This window comes from Bubalus kerabau, chromosome 2 (genome assembly GCF_029407905.1).
Source record: "Bubalus kerabau isolate K-KA32 ecotype Philippines breed swamp buffalo chromosome 2, PCC_UOA_SB_1v2, whole genome shotgun sequence".
In the NCBI taxonomy this organism is placed as follows: Eukaryota; Metazoa; Chordata; class Mammalia; order Artiodactyla; family Bovidae; genus Bubalus; species Bubalus kerabau.
In genome coordinates this window covers 175,280,688-175,293,623 of record NC_073625.1, presented here as the reverse complement: position 1 = coordinate 175,293,623, position 12,936 = coordinate 175,280,688, and the positions used below count along the sequence as shown (strand labels likewise).

At 48.9% G+C, this 12,936-nt stretch overlaps 1 protein-coding gene and 1 long non-coding RNA gene across 3 annotated transcripts in view; both read left to right on the top strand.

Moving 5' to 3' along the window:
• Positions 1 to 12,936, top strand: part of CLSTN2 (calsyntenin 2) — a 727,708-nt gene that overhangs the window by 36,553 nt on the left and 678,219 nt on the right. The gene's annotated exons all lie outside the window — the stretch shown is intronic.
• LOC129644118 (uncharacterized) overlaps positions 4,669 to 12,936 on the top strand; it is a 113,426-nt gene continuing 105,158 nt past the window's right edge. The window contains exons 1-3 of one of the 2 annotated variants that reach the window (XR_008710749.1): positions 4,669 to 4,798; positions 4,919 to 5,058; positions 12,422 to 12,589. This is a non-coding gene — a long non-coding RNA (uncharacterized LOC129644118). Of the gene's footprint in view, positions 4,799 to 4,918; positions 5,059 to 12,421; positions 12,590 to 12,936 lie in introns of those variants that run through there. The other variant, XR_008710750.1, reaches the window with a different exon arrangement.

Genomic DNA, 12,936 nt, shown 5'->3' with positions numbered 1-12,936 from the left:
CCCTAACAATGTAGTGCCTGCAAGGTGCCACACGATGTCTCAGGCCATAGAATCACACTGGACACTGCCATCCTTGTATCTTGTTCCAGATTAATTTTCACACAATTTCTGCCTTTTATCATAATAATTCTGAAATTCATAGTTCACAAAGATGGCATCATGAAAGGAAGGCAGCCATCTAACATTGAAACTGAAATGCCTCAAGATGGTTGTTTGCGTGGCACCTGGCAGATGTCACATATTTAGAAAAATCCAGAACATCCAGGGCCATCTCTGGGAGGTTGTGGTGGCTCCCCAGGGTGTCTGGGCACACGGTGTGGGAACCATAGCTGCAGCGTCACTGTCCTCCCCAGCTCACCCTGGTGTCGGGTGGATGCTAACAGTGTCCTTTGTCTCAGGGCTGGAACCCTGCAGGAAGAGCTCTCAAATGCCTCCTGGTCTAAGAAGAGGAAGATCCTCATAGAATGTAATCTGGACCAGGTCGGGGGTCAGGGCAGTTGTTTTCCGTGGCAGAGGAAGAGCCCGTTTCATCTAAGAAAGTGCGTGATTACAGGACGAGGAAGGGTGGTGTGGGACTTGGTGTGAGCACGTGTTCTAACCAACCCGGAGAGCCAGAGGACACTTGGGTGGAGGTGATATCTGAGCTTGGGCTCAAAGCAAGAGCTGGAGGAGGCCTTCCAGGAGAAGGGGCTGCTGCCTTGAACCAGACTTGAGGGCAGAGCCACCCAGAAGGGGCTCCAGGGGGTAGTGGGGAGGGATGGTCTGGTCTACATTTCCTGGCCAGGATGCCATCTGAGGGGCAGTGAGACAGAGGCTCATGCCTTGAAGGGCAGACTCCTGTGTCCTCTCCCCTGTCCTGCAGGCTGTGTGGCCCCAAACCTTTCCTGGGATGCTTTGTCTTCTCTCTTTATTCCTTTTCTTTAAACAAACGAGAAAGGCATTTTAACAAATGTTAGCAACTGCTGTTTGCAGGAGAGTTGACTCCACCTCACAGCCACACGTCTCTGGCCCATGGCAGCCGCCTCCCTTCTCTTCTCTTGGGAACGACCTGCTTTGTCCTTCAGAACCACCAGCTGACAAATGCCATCTGATGCTTCTCCTGGGCACCTCCATTCATCTTGATGGCAGGCTACAGACAACACCGCCACGGTGGATATTTTTTACTTTGAGACTTTCTTCAGTGATTTTATTTTGCATGCTTCTGCGTTTACTGCCACCTTCTCTAGGTCTCCAGCAAGTTTACATGGTATCATTTAGTAAAGAAAATATTCTGCAATTTGGTTCAATGGCTGTTTAAAAGAATGAATGAAATGAATGAATGAAAGGCTCTATCATTTTCTCAAATTTGGTTCTGCAGGTGAGGCAACCATTGATTCTCTGACAATTGCACTGTCTGAACCCACCTCTCTGCCTTTGTATCTGGGGCAATACCTCTCTCAAACTTGTCTGTGACCTGGAAGGGAGGGGCATGTGGATTTGTGAGCGAGCTGTGGGTCCTTTGCAGCTCTGAGCGGAAGCCGGGCTGATCTGCTTCTCCTCTCATTGGGGGTGGGAGCAGCCCCCATCACACCTGGGGCTGGGGCTTCTGCTTATGGTCTTGGGGCCTCTGCTTTGCTGAGCACTGAGGAGGGAGGTGGGAGGGGGATACAGGGCAGTGCTTCATCCAGATTGGAGGCAGGGTGGCCTGTTCTGGTTTATGGTATCAAGACAGGGAGGCAAACACATGCCTTTCTCAGAGCTGGGCCAGCCCTCTTGACAGCTAGGTAAGGCACCAGATTTCCAGCTTTCTTCCATCCAGGGACCTGCCTGCCCTCTGGCAGGGAGGGTAGACCCTCCCATAGTCTCCTGCTCTTTCCACATGCCACACCCTGCCCCCACATCCCACTGAAGTCTCAGGATGCTCCCACAGTATTCAGCAGTGTGCCCTTCTCTTGCTGCCTCTGTAAATCCCACGTCCTGCTCACACTGCTACTCTCTTTCATAATCAACTTGCCCTGACAACCTGTTGGATGATGGTATGATGGCTGACCCACTGTTCTGCTGTTTATTTCCTCTGTAAGGTGCTGGTATTTTATTTGCACTGGCTCCTGGAGGACAGGAAGTGCTGGGGGAGCTCAGACCAGGAGCATGGACCAGGTAGTGGAAGGGGTGCCCTGGCTCTGACTTCCTGTGACAAAAAGACAGAGGGAGACCTGGGCTTTGGGGGGCCAGCGTTGCCATCCGAGTCAGTCTTGGCTCTGGGTAGGGATGATATCGAATTCCAGTCTTAGCCCTTCTGTGCCTGGGGGGACTGCAGTAGCCTCCTACTCAGGCCATAGCACTATATCCCCTCACAGTCTCTAACCCGCTTTACCTTCTCTGCAGCCGTAAGCTTTGTCCTCAAACCCAGATCCCAGTGTGCAGTTCTTTGTTTGCATCCCTTCAGCTGCTCTAATCATATCGAGGGTGAAGTCAAAGCTCCTTAATTGCATCTCTCTGGTCCTTGATGAAGTAGCCCCAGCCCAACACTGGACGCTGTGAGTGTCATTTCCACGTGTACACCATGACTGCTATTACCTCCTGCTCTGCTGATGCTGTTTCCTCTTCTGGGATGGCCGTTTGTCCCCTCCCCATTCACATAGCCTGCTAATTCCTATTCATTTATTCAGATTTACCAGGTGAAGCCTCACTCCTTCTGGAAAGCCCTCCCAGGGTGCTGCAGCTTGGGGTGGGGGCCTTCTCTCTGAGCTGGAACAGAACCCTGCAGTTCCTTGGAGCATGGACCACACTGCACTCGCATAGTTTATTTGTTGTCTAGATCTTACTAGCATGGGATCCTTGAATCAGTGACTACAATCCTCAAAGGTATATGTGGGTTTGTTGATGGACAGAATGAGTGAAGGGAAGATGCCCAGAGTCAGGCATGTGGTTTGACTTTTGGGTGTCTGTCTGTGCTTGGGGCCTGCCAGCAACAAAGGACTGAGAGAGGTTATTAGTTATAGTGAGATAGGGAGTCTGCCCCCACTTCAGGTTCCCAGACTGTCCGCACTTGGGAATCCAGAATATAAATCACGAGAGGAGAATGTGAAGGGGCACGGATGTGTTGTAAGTACATTGAGGGTGGAGGAAGCTTGTAGCTCTTTAAGCTTCAGCCTGATAATTGCCGCCATCCCTGGTAATGGCCTTGGCAGGGCTTGTTTCAGGCCAGTGCTCCTGAACACCTGCCCCTGATCATGGTGGGAGTCAGGGACTGGCTGGATTACACAGGGATATTGGATAAAGAGGATGGATTTCTGAAAGAGAAGAACAAGGACTACTTTTGAGGGATCTTGTGAGTGGGAGGCCTCCTGCCATTCCTCTCCCTTCTTCTGTGACTGGTCCAATGGCAACCTGCAAGATGGCCTTGTCTTTTGAAGCTTTGAAATCGTACCCATTAGGATGTGGATAATTTTTCAGTTGGTTATGCCTCTACCTGAGCTCTTAGGTATTGAGGTCAGATCAGCTGTCAGCAGTGGCCACTGTCATCTTCCATCTGCATGACAACACCCAGGCATCCCAGGAAGGACCACCAGAGAGTGGTCACGGCTGTCACCCACATGTGTCCTTCAGGAACAAGCCAAGGGAATTTGGCCCAAGAGACTCAAGGTGGCTACAGGACAAAACCTCATACGTTCTCTGGAAGCCTAATTGTATTTCCTTTGTATAATTATGTTTCCAAAACTGTGGATGCCTTTCCCTCTTCCCTCCTGCTTTAGGAAAAGCTGTTTTGTTATTAAAAGTGGCTGCCAATTTATTCTTTGCCTAAAAATGAGAACTCCCAGTTTGCCAGGAATATTATACTCCAATTGTGTTTTGGATATTTTGAAGTTGTAGCAAAAAGCTGTTTAAAAATGATGAAGTCACTCCATGTTTTTACACATTAGACTAATGTTAACACATGAGAACACGCATGCAGTCACTACCAGTTTGTCAGACGGTCCATTTGTCAAGTGGGCCCACTGGTTCTGTGAAAGTGAAGAGAATCACATGAGATGATTCACACCTCTTAGGGCCCAGGGTCTCACATTTCGGTTCTCTAGAAATGGGGGCGTGAACACAGGGTGTTGGTTGTGCTGAAATGTTTTGTAACATAAAAGCCATACTGTGTTATCCTTGGCAAGTTGTATAATCTCTTCTCCTGTAAAGTGGGCAACAAAAAGCCTAGTTTGTTGTGAAAATAAAATAATGATGTCTATGTCTATATCAGAGAAGGCAATGGCACCACACTCCAGTACTCTTGCCTGGAAAACCCCATGGATGGAGGAGCCTGGTGGGCTGCAGTCCATGGGGTCGCTAAGAGTCGGACACGACTGAGTGACTTCCCTTTCACTTTTCAATTTCATGCATTGGAGAAGGAAATGGCAACCCACTCCAGTGTTCTTGCCTGGAGAATCCCAGGAACGGGGGAGCCTGGTGGGTTGCCGTCTCTGGGGTCGCACAGAGTCGGACATGACTGAAGTGACTTAGCAGCAGCAGCAGTAGCATATCTATATAGGTATCACACATGTATACATATATCTGTGTATATATGTATATACATAAAGATTTATAAACACACATATATCTGTATAGCAGCAAATGTTATTAAATATTTAGTATAATCAAAGTACTTAATGATTGGTTATTTGGTTTAAAATAGGTTGAGAAACCTAAATGGGTCTCTCCACTCGGGTGGCATTGTATGCCTTCTTGAACATATGAAGTCTTCGAAGAATTTAGCACTCACATTGGAGACCATGGGGACCAAAGAATTAACTGGAGGCCACAAAGTAAACTGGAGGTTAGCATTAACTAGAGATCCACACTTGTAAGAACTGGGTTCCTTGGAACTATCGAATATTAGTTAATGAAATTCTGGGGATAATAGAGAGTTAATGTTCAAACTTTTTCTCTTCTGCAGTCCCTTTAGGATGTTACCAAAGTTTCAAGAAAAATAATCCATTGAGGACCCTTGGCATAAACATGATCCTCATGACCACAGTCTTCTGAGAGCTCCGTTAATTTATTTCTTTTCTCTTCTTCTTAAATGGAAGACAGAAGGTAACTTTTTTTTATGACTTTGTGTTCTGGTTAGTTTGAATCTTGAAGTAGTCCAGAAACTCAATATGTGGAATATATGGCTGTATAAAGTCAGGGAAAAGTATAAAAAGAAATTAAATATATTTTAAGAAACTCCAATGAAAAATTATTGACATTTTAATTCAAATTCATGTTGGTAAGTCTGTTCTCTAGCAGCAGCAAAAGACATAAACTCTTTTTATTTGTTCATAACTTTGAGCTATAAAAAAGATCATTATTAACATTTTTTTCTCATATAGTAGCATAGCCTTCAAGTTTAAGAGCTTGGAAAAGTAAGAACATGCAGAGTATTAAAGTCATCATGAAATTGTATAGAGCTTTGTATTTAATGCTCTTTTTACTCCTTCAAACACGTTCTTATGCATTTTCTTATGTGAGACTCTCACAACCTGCCTGTGAAATGGGCAGGGAGGGTCTGTATATTCCCATTCATCAAAGCTGGATACCAAGCCATGAGAGTTAAATGACTTGCCCAAAGTCACCCAACTAGTAAATGTCAGTTTTTTGTTCAGTTGCTCAGTCGTGTCCAACTCTTTGCAGCCCCATGGACTGTAGCCTACCAGGCTCCTCTGTCCATGGGATTTTCTAGGCAAGAGTTCTGGAGTGGGTTGCCATTTCCTTCTCCAGAGGATCTTCCCGACCCAGGGATCGAACCTGGGTCTCCACATTGTAGGCAGACGCTTTACTGTCTGAGCCACCAGGGAAGTAAATGTCAGGGCCACTGCCAAAAACAAGGCCTCCCGAGTTGTCAGTCATTGCCAAGTCTGGTCTGTTCTGCCCTCAGATAGCTCTTACTCCTTCTAGTCTCACTGTCCTAGCCTGGCTCAGTTATTAATTCTTGGGAAGGCTGCATCTTCCTCCTAGTTGAACAACATCCCAATCCACCCAATCTCTTGGTCATTTTCTTATTCTATGGTAGGCCATGAGGGCCTCCCCTGTGCAACAGCCAGATGTCTTTTGCAAGAGCATCTTCATCGCCACTAGAGAGTCTTCTGGGGCTTCCTGTTGCCAACCATATAATCATATCCTCCTGCCCCCACCTGTCTTTCTGCCCTGCTTCCCCTTCTCTCTGTTAGGCCTCTCAGTCCAGCCTGCCTGAGCGATTGTCCTCACTTGGGGTCCTGCCTGCTCTGCTCTCCTGTGTCATAGGTGATGTACAGTCCACCTGCACCATCACTCTATGGATCTGTGCCTCTGGGCATAGGGGCAAACAAGACTTGCCCAAACACACCATCATCCACTTGCCCCAGATTCAAGGATCTCTCCTCCCTTCATCTCTTTGTACCCACATTGTAGAATTGATTGACTGTCTCCTGCAATGCTGTAGACTGGCTTTGTTCCCCTTTTAGAGCAACCAGAAGGCAAGAACCTTGGTATAGATTACCTAAAACATGGGATGCCAGCCTTTGAGTCAGACCAAGTCACTTAGTCCCTCTACAGCCATGGGAATTTCAGGCAGTCATTAGGTCTTTACTGGAGTCACCTGCAGGGCTTCCAGAAAAAGAGGTCTACATCCCACTCTGAGATTGTCCTGTAGGTTGGGCTGGAGTGTGGCCAGGGCATCAGGATCCTAAAAGGCCCTCAGACAATTCTGATGAGCAGTCCAGTCACTGATTAACTCTGCCTGAGTAGATAGACTGGGATTTCCCTGGTCAGATGGTAAAAAATCTGCCTACTACACAGGAGACCAGGGTTCAATCCCTGGGTCAGGAAAATCCCCTGGAGAAGGGAATGGCTACCCACTCCAGTATTCTTGCCTAGAGAATTCCATGGACAGAGGAGCCTGGAGGGCTACAGTCTATGAGGTCACAAAGAGTTGGACATGACTGAGTGACTAACACACACACAGACACAGACAGACAGACACACACACACACACAAGCAGATAGGTTAGAAATTCCTCTCGGATAAAACAGCTCTTGCTCAGAGTTCTTGGCATCGCAGGCAACCACATGTGTAAAGCATCTGGTGTGAGGTGCTCTCTTTACTGGAGAAGGAAATGGCAACCCACTCCAGTATTCTTGCCTGGAGAATCCCAGGGACAGAGGAGCCTGGCGGGCTGCTGTCTCTGGGGTCGTACAGAGTCAGACACGACTGAAGTGACGCAGCAGCAGCTCTCTTTATGCTGCCAGTACATGAAGGTCATAACAACAGTGATTCAACATTGTAGCCTCCACAGCACCTCACACCCTGGCCTGAACAAGGCAGGTGCTCAAAGCCCAGGTCTAAAGTATGAAACATGGGAACAGTGTGTGCTTTGTGAGGGCGGTGTGATGTGTCAGTAACCTCTGGTGACCATTTTGGTGACAGTGCTTGTCGCAAGTGGCCTGTGAACTGCCCAGTGAGGCTCATCCTGAACACAGATACACTTGGCCCCTGTTGGCGGCACCTGCAGGATTTGCACACAACCCCTCCCCTTGAAAGCTGCAATCTTTCAGCAAGAGCTGAAATCTTGCAATCCTACTGGGCAGGCAGGAGTTTACAGGTGCTGATGCTGTGGTTTCTGAGGGGAATTGCGGCCTCTCTCTTTACCAAGTCATGATGGGCCAGTGGCTGAGAGAGGATACTCCTTTAGGAATAGTTCTTAAACATAATGATGGGAAAAAGCTTTCCGGAAAAGCTAAAAGAATAATGATAAGCTCCATCAAACCCCTGCCCCTTGCCCCATGTCAGATGCGTTGCACAACATTATGGAGGGCCAGTGGACTCTGTAAAAACCTTGAGCAGTCAATACTGCCTTTAATGGTAAATTCTTGCCTTGAGGACATCAATCAAGGGGAAGATTATGGTTTAGAATTATCAGGCTTTCTTCCTGGCATGCATATGCTCTTCTCAGGGCTGAATAGCTATTAGTAGTCCTTCCTGAAGCCAGAGAAAAGGAATGACCACTAAAGATTTGGGCTCTCATTAAATGAAATGCTTATAGAATAAATAAACCCCTGATTAGGAGGGGTGCTGAGGAGCCTCAGTACTCTGCAGGGCTGGAGAGGAATGAGATGAGAGGCCTCATAAAAGAGCAGTCAATTATTTTAAAGATGAGTTGGCATCTTTTAATTCCTCACCAGATAATGAAATATCTATTTGAGCCTGAGGCCATTGTATCGTTTCTGGTGTGTTCAACAAAATTTATTCAACAGTAATTTATCGAGTGCTCCACTGTGCCAGGCCCTGGGCTGGGGCCTGGAGACACTCAGAGGAATGAGCTACAGTTGCTGGCTGTGGAGAGACGACTGTCTCCTGGGGGTGAAGAGCAGCACGGGCTGCCTGGAGGAGGTTGTGGCCTCAGCCAGGCTTGAAGGAAGGGGAGGGGTTATACCCAGTGAAGGAGTAAGAGGTCTCTGTCTTGATGAGCTGGGCTCACCCAAGGACACAGCCGTGCCTTCACAAGCGGGCAGGTGCTCTGGGTTCTGAGCCCACCCGTGGCTGCAGAGTGCAGACCTGGCCCACCGTTAGCAGCCTGGACAGGACTGAGCCTCCTCTATCACTAGGCAGTGGACCAGGAGGACAGGAGACACACGTCCAGCCCCAGCCCTGCTTCATGCCTGCGTACGACCTCAGCCAGCGAGGCTCTAGTGTCACCATCACCATCCGTGCAGCCTCTGACCGTCTCCTAATCGCTGACCTTGGGGGCTCAAGAGGGCTGGAGACCTGCGTCTGCAGGGGCTTCCTGAAAGAAAAGGCCTGATGTGCCCTGAGGGATGCAGGTGGCACAGGTTGGAAGGTCCTCATTTATTTGGAGTCACGTGATTATGAGCATGTTTCTGAGGATTTGAGTTCCCCATAAGTGCTAAGTTTAGTGAGAGGAAAGAGTGCAGCCATGGATCCCAGCAGTGGGCTGCACGGTCAGCTCCGTCAGTTGCTGACAGCACCGCCTAGCTCCTTCTCAGAGCCCGGCTTCCTCCTCAGTAAAATGAGCTCAGCCCTAGTTACTCCAGGGTTTATGAAGATTTCTTAAGACTATCAATATAAGCCCTTAGCAGAAGGTCCCTCGCCCCTTGCCATCTCTCAGTAAATTGTGGTTAGCAGCATCCATTATCCTGTGCAAATCCCATGGTGCAGGGGGTGCCTGATGGGGAACTTGGAGGTGATGCTGGAGGTGCCCCCAACTGCCTCCATCAGGGACAGTGTGAGGTTTGTAGAACCACTGCTTTCTCCTGCCTCAGCCCTCAGTTAGCTCCCAGCAGTGGTTATTAAATGAATGACTGGATGAATGAATGAAGGAGTAAAAATCCAGAGCTGGCCATCTGATATTTTTTGCTAGGAAACATTGCTAGCACATCTGTCTTTATTGTTAGAAATCAACAGTTCCTTTCTTCTACCTTGAAGAAGGAAAAGGATTCCTGCAGAGTTTTGTCTATGAGTGAGATGTTGGATTGTTGGATTCTTGATCAGATTGGTGGGAAAGGGAACCTACACTTACTTAGTGCTTGCTGTGAGCTGGGCATTGGAGACTTTCCTGATGGATGCCAGGGGCGGGTCCTTGAATGCAGGGTCCCTTGATTCTGAGGCTGCAGCCCTGAATTGGGTGCTCTGGTGGGGCGTGGTCTGCCTGGAGCCACGCCCACACCTCTGCCAGGTGTCCACATCAGACTCCAAGGACTGGTGGCCTCCTCTTAGGCGATGATTTCAGGAGGGGACGTCTGTCCTACGTAAAGACATGGTGTTGGGGGCAACGAGGTGAAGGACTTGTCCTCAGGAGCAAAGGGTTATCAGATGGCCTGTGACACCTGAAATTGGGCTGTGGTCAGGGGGAGACCAGGAACTTGGAGTTCCCAGCCCTGCTTGGCTGGGAAAGTGACATTTCCAGGAAGCTGATATTACTCATTGGCAGGTTTCTGGGAAAGGATGGAGCCTGTGGTTATGTTGGGAGGAAGAGCTCAGCTTGAAATATGTGTGATCAGGTGCTGGGACTGGGCAGAAAGCAGCTGGATTGTCCAAGACACTCAGTTTTTGTTGTTTCTGTCACAAGTGGCTGATTTTGTGGCTCTACCCAAACCAAGGTGCTTGTTTTGTTGTTGTTCAGTTGCTCAGTCGTGTCGGACTCTTTGTGACCCCATCCCCGTCCTTCACTATCTCCTGGAGTTTGCTCAAACTCACATCCATTAAGTCGATGATGCCATCCAACCATCTCATCCTCTGTTGTTCCCTTTTCCTCCTGCCCTCAATCTTTCCCAGCATCAGGGTCTTTTCCAGTGAGTAGGCTCTTGTCATCAGGTGGACAAAGTATTGGAGCTTCAGCTTCAGCATCAGTCCTTCCAATGAATATTCAGGGTTGGTCCTTTAGGATTGACTGGTTTGATCTCCTTGCAGTCCAAGGGACTCTCAAGAGTCTTCTCCAACACCAGTTTGAAAGCATCAATTCTTCGGCGCTCAGCCTTCTTTATGGTCCAACTCTCACATCCATCCATGACTACTGGAAATACTTGAGAGGAAGCAATCTGATATAAACATTTTGGGGAAGCTTTGCAAAGCTGCATGAAGCTGCAGGTTTGGGGCCTGAAGATGATGCTGTCCATCCTATGAGAACTGGTTTGGGAAGGGGAGTCACAGGTCAAGGACTCAAATTTCTGGTCCTCTGGATGAAACCAAGATACTTTCAGCCACAGGACTCTCCCTCTGCCCTCCTGCCCCCACTAGACAAGATCCCAAAGACATTGTCAGCTGTCCTGCTCGGGGTGGGGAGAGGTGACACACGCAGGTTGTTTCCTGCTTCCCCGGAGGTCACTGGGTGACCTCCGAGGTCACAGAGCCCCCCCAAGGCGGAGAGGAGGTTTCCGGGGAAGAACAGCAGCATCCTGCAGTGACAGCATTTATGCTCTCGCTGAATGTTTTACAGCATGCATTGCACTGAATAAACTGAAATTGGGCAGAAAGGCTTTTAGCCTATTCATCAGTCCAAGTGAACCCCTGTTAAGAGGTAGAAATGAGCTCTTATGGGGATAATAGTCATAAGAAAACAAAGTACAATAATATTCTTCTCTTTCCAAACGATATATAAAATCAGTTGCTCATGAGCCCAACTTCGCCTGCTATAATTTATTCTGGGAGACCAGGCCTGGCAGGGGAGGCAGGGGGCAGGTTGCATGCTGGCTGCCCTGGTACAGAGACTCCAGATATTTATCTTGGAGAGGTGAACTGAGGAGGTGGGCTTAGAGGGTATGCTGGGCACAGGGGTTCAGTAGGCCCAAGAGTGCAGGGCTCTGAGAAGAAGGTGGGCTTCTGCCTCCTCTGAGCACCGCCTAGTTCATGCTGTGTCTCATTTAATCCCCAGGCTCCTGCGTGCAGAGGAGGAAGCTGAGACTCTAGATGAGCAAGTGTCTCCTGAAAAGCCTCTCAGCTGCCTAGAAACAGGCTGGAAGTGATCACTTAGCCCCTGGGCCTGGAACTAGAGCTTTTAGGAGCCCTAATGAGGGTGGGGGACAGACAGAGCTTTGGGGGTGGGGCTGAGGAAGTCTGCTAGGCTGCACTTGGCAACAGGGAGCCGGTAGGGTGGGGAGAGAGACTCAGAGGGAGCCCGGCACTGGGGTGGGGAGAGGGGAGGGCTGTGCTTGACTGTGAACTCCCTCAGGGCAGAAACCACAGCTGGGGTGACCCCCCTGGCCCTGGAGAGCACAGAGTGGGTGCTCGTTAAGTGTTCATGAGCCAAAGAGTGATACTATTATTCTCAGTATTAATTGCAAATATGAAATGGCACCCTAAGTAGAGGTCATTCAACTGAATCAGAACTAAGCAACTGATGGAGACTTTCCAAAGAAACACTCAGGAGATCTTGATTCTAAGAAAGGATCTGTGGGATCCGAGCCTTAGGTGCAGTGATAGGAGTGAAAAGCTTCAGGCTTCTCAAAATGCAAGGTCATGCAGACCAGGTACTGGGTCTTGGTTATCCATGGATTCCAGCATCTAGGCCAGACATAGAGCATGGGGCTCTGTGAGTGCTCGTCCAGTGAGTGCATGGCCGCATCCTCAGTGAGTCAGAAAGCCTTGTATCACATGTGTGGACCCTCCTCCCTGGTCCCTGGGAAGCCAGCTGAATCATTGCTACAGTCTTTGCAACATGCACAGCCAGAAGTCTTCATCAAGTTCTCATAGGGTGTCAGGCACTTGCTGAGGGCTTTGGACATCTGGCACCATGTAATCCTCATGACTCAGTTAGGAGGCAGTGGTTAGGATGTAGAGATTAAGAGTCGGGGTAGCGTTAAACTGACTTTTCCATGGAGCCATGGAATGAGTTCACATCAAAAGGCTGAGGAATACATGACAATACATGGAATAAATGACCCTGACTGCTCCGTGTACATTATGGATGTTTTATAATGTATCCCAGACTGTCATCAAATATTTCTGCAGAGCAGTCAGAGCTGACAGCCCCACCTGGAAGCTGCAGTGAGAGTGTATTCTGCTCCTGTTCAGTCAAGAGCCTTTCCAGTGATGGTGCCGTTAGCTGCCTCCCTCTCTGGAACCACCCAGAGATGAGGGCTCAGCCAGGATGGACCACACCATCTAAATTTGCCACAAATCTGAATATCGAGGTGAGAATTACTAACAGCTACCACTTAAAGGAACAGGTGCTGTGCTTGGGGCACTGGGCCAAGTGCGCAGACGTGGAATCCCACAGAATCCTTGAAACGACGCAGGGCGGAGGCGATACTGTCCTCAGTGTATGGAGGCTTGGGGAGCCTCAACAACTCGTCCAAGGCCACTCAGCCAGTGGTGACAGAGCCAGGATTCCAATGGAGTCTGTCTGAGCCTAAAGTCCCTGCCTTTTCCACCTACCCCCACCCCAGTGTGCCCACCAGCAGGCCTGTGATGGATTCACCCAGCAGGCAGATGGCTGGGGCA